The 4,079-nt window shown below is 41.1% G+C and overlaps 1 protein-coding gene across 2 annotated transcripts in view; it reads right to left on the reverse strand.

Annotated features, from left to right (window-relative positions):
- Window positions 1-4,079, reverse strand: part of hdac7a (histone deacetylase 7a) — a 68,538-nt gene extending 64,459 nt beyond the window's left edge. For both annotated transcript variants that reach the window (XM_053686412.1, XM_053686411.1), the window contains exon 1: window positions 3,782-4,079. The gene's annotated coding sequence lies outside the window, so the exon portion shown is untranslated. The remainder of the gene's footprint in view (window positions 1-3,781) is intronic.

Raw genomic sequence — 4,079 nt, forward strand, 5'->3', positions numbered from 1 at the left:
GCTAAACACACGCTAAACACACGCTAAACACACGCTAAACACACGCTAAACACATGCTAAATACACACTAAACACATGCTAAATACACGCTAAACACACACTAAACACACGCTAAACACACGCTAAACACACGCTAAACACACGCTAAACACACGCTAATCACACGCTAAACACACGCTAAACACACGCTAAACACACGCTAAACACACGTTAAACACACGCTAAACACACGTTAAACACACGCTAATCACACGCTAAACACACGCTAAACACACGCTAAACACACGCTAAACACACGCTAAACACACGCTAAACACACGCTAAACACACGCTAAACACACGCTAAACACACGCTAAACACATGCTAAATACACACTAAACACATGCTAAATACACACTAAACACACACTAAACACACGCTAAACACACGCTAAACACACGCTAAACACACGCTAAACACACGCTAAACACACGCTAAACACATGCTAAATACACACTAAACACATGCTAAATACACGCTAAACACACACTAAACACACGCTAAACACACGCTAAACACACGCTAAACACACGCTAAACACACGCTAATCACACGCTAAACACACGCTAAACACACGCTAAACACACGCTAAACACACGCTAAACACACGCTAAACACATGCTAAATACACACTAAACACACACTAAACACATGCTAAATACACACTAAACACACGCTAAATACACACTAAACACACGTTAAACACACACTAAACACACGCTAAACACACGCTAAACACACGCTAAACACATGCTAAATACACACTAAACACACGTTAAACACACGCTAAATACACACTAAACACATGCAAAACACAAGCTAAACACCCTCTAAATACATGCTAAACACATGCTAAACACAAGCTAAACACCCTCTAAATACATGCTAAATACACACTAAACACATGCTAAACAAACGCTAAACACACACTAAACACACGCTAAATACACACTAAACACACGCAAGGAAACACTGACATCAATTTCTCCACATTTGAGGCCATGAAAAACTTCCTCACACTGGAGAAACCTCAGCAGTGATATTGGGGGAAATAGTTTGATGATTCAGCTGTGTGTGTGTTGCCTTTAAGTGCCGCAGGGCATTATGGGTATCCTTTATTTGCTTGTTGTACATCATTTTAAGGAAAAAATACTTTTTTAAAAGGTGAAAACTGTGTCTACATCAACTATACAATTTTAAGGAAAAGAGGCGGGGCTAAGGAGCTATGCTGCATTCACAACAACTGAGATCTCAGAATTTTCCAACTCGGGCCCTCCTACTTCCCACATTAGAGCATTGCGGCAAACTCAGGCATCTGAACTCAGAAATAAAGGTGAATTCAGGTGCTGTGTCGTCTCCTTGTCTGTCTGTTATTTCGTCTTCTTCTTCCTTTTCACATGTTACGCTCAGAGAAATCAGAGCTCTCAAACAGCTCCAACTTTCCAAGTGGGAATTTGGAGCTGAAGCGCTGTACAGGCAGATCTTTATTCTGAAAAGTCAGAAAGTTCCCAGTTGGTCTTGAACACAACATAAGTTCAGGGATGAAAAATAATAAACAAAAGGCTAAAAACTAGTAAATATACGACAAGCCAATACTGTAACAAAACATCATAATTAATTCAAATAATATTTTATTATAAATTACATTCTGAAAATGGTATTTTTATAAAAAATATTTTTTTATATATAAAAAAAAATCCCTACACTTTTAGAATCATAAATGAAACAATATGATGTAAACTATGAAAAAGAAACTGGCACCGAAAAAGTTGTAATAAACATGAGGACAAACGAGCTGCGATAATTAAACAGTTAATTACTGATTAAATAAAGACTCTGCTCTATAATGTTACTGATGTGTGTGAACAGGAATAAGAGCTGGAGAGTAAATTGTTATTCGCACTGTAGAGAACAGAAGCTCCGGCGAGACAGAACACTTCCTGTTTGGACAGGAAGTGCTACTACAGCTCAGTGTAATCAGTAGAAACACAGAGCAGTGAGAGACGAGAGATCTACACAGGTTTACACTCAAATAAACACAACTGAAAATCCAATGCTAAACACTATTATTATTATTATTGTTGTTGTTGTTGTTGTTGTTATTATACACCAAGTTATAAATATATATTATTATTATTATTATTATTATTATTATATATTAAAGTAACCAAGTGCATGCAGGCCATGGGTACAATCTTAACGCACACACGCACACACACACACACACACACACACACACACACACACACACACATAAAACAGAAAACACTTCCAGTCACACGACCCATAAAGGTCTTAAACATGGCATAAAACTGATTATTGTACAGTAAACACACCTGTACAATAAAACCCTCCTGTATTATAACTGTGACTCGCGTCCATTAAAAATGAGACCTGAACATCAGCAGTGCTGCGTGTCAGTAAAACTGTTCGCTGTTTACGCTGTGCTTTTCCCTTACATTTCTTTCATTCACAAATACACCGAACTGACAGGGAGCTGAAGCAAAGCTCCTGATTGGTCAACTGCTGTAACGTTCATTATGACATCATCAGCTTCAACATTTCATAAGTCAGTTTCAGTGGGGAAGTTCCTGACTTAGTGATAGCTGATGAACTGATAACGTTTATAAAGTTTATAAAAGAGCAGATATGAGGGAACCGAGATATGACAGAAATAACACGTGTGTGTGTGTGTGTGTGTGTGTGTGTGTGTGTGTGTGTGTGTGTTTACATGTGTGATTTAGATCCACAGCTGGATCAGTGTTGATTACTGCCAGTCCGAGAGAGCAGTTAAAAATGATAATGTGTTAATTATCACGTTCTGATGAAGAGATGGAACATAAAACCATCAGAACCCTCAGCCTCGTTTATACAGGGGATCATCATGAGCTCTGTCTAATCCACATCTGATTTGAAGAAAGGCAGTACATAACACACACACACACACACACACACACACACACACACACACACACACACACTTTCTCCTTCCCCCCTGAAGTGTAAAATCTGTAGCCCATGTTGAGAATTCTCTTGTTCTCTTTTTCCCGTCTGTTGATTTTTGGACACAGAGCTCTGACTCACTGAGGGTCTGTTCCCAATTTTCATCTCTCCCTCCTTCACTTCCTCCACCCAGAGAGAGAAAGAGAACGAGTGAGAGAGAGCTCCAAAAACAACACGAGAAGTTGAGAAAAGACACAAAACGTGTCCCCTCATTTCAAAACACACACACACACACACACACACACACACACACACACACACACGAGCCTCTCCCTGTTCAGCCGAACTCTTATCGGCGTTTTCCTTCCCCTCTGTGAGCGAGCGACAGAGAGAGAGAGAGCGTGGGAGAGGGAACCTGCACCCACAAAACAACAGGAGGAAGCCGGTAATCTGAGCCCGGAGAGAGAGAGGGAGAGAGAGAGAGAGAGAGAGAGAGAGAGAGAGAGAGAGAGAGAGAGAGAGAGAGCGACAGAGCGAGAGAGAGCGAGAGAGACAGAGAGACAGAGAGTGACAGAGACAGAGAGAGAGAGACAGGCAGAGAGAGAGGGACAGACTTGTGGAATAGAGATATTTCTGAAGTTTAGCAGAAAATAGAAACTGAAGTGTACTCATCCTGCACACACTGTAGTTACCTGTCTGTCTGTCTGTCTGTCTGTCTGCCTGTATATCTGTCTGTGTGTCCAATACCGAACCCTAATATGAAAGCGTGAGATCAGCAGAATTAAACAAGTCACTCACCAGCTCAGAGGGTGTACTCACACAGGGTCTCAGAGTCCAGGGTTCATATTCCACGTCCTAATCCGAGAGATCGAGACAGCGTCCAGGATAGAGAGAGAGAGAGAGAGAGAGAGAGAGAGAGAGAGAGAGAGAGAGAGAGAGAGACACAGACAGCATCCAGCAGATATAGACAGAAAGTGAACGAGGGAATGGACTGAGTCCGGCTCTCTCTGTTTGTCTCTGCAACTTTACAATCCCTCAGAGTCTGAGTGAGTGGAGGAAGAAATGAGCCCTGTGTATGTATGTATGTGTGTGTGTG

Source organism: Ictalurus punctatus, chromosome 15 (assembly GCF_001660625.3).
Source record: "Ictalurus punctatus breed USDA103 chromosome 15, Coco_2.0, whole genome shotgun sequence".
Classification (NCBI taxonomy): Eukaryota; Metazoa; Chordata; class Actinopteri; order Siluriformes; family Ictaluridae; genus Ictalurus; species Ictalurus punctatus.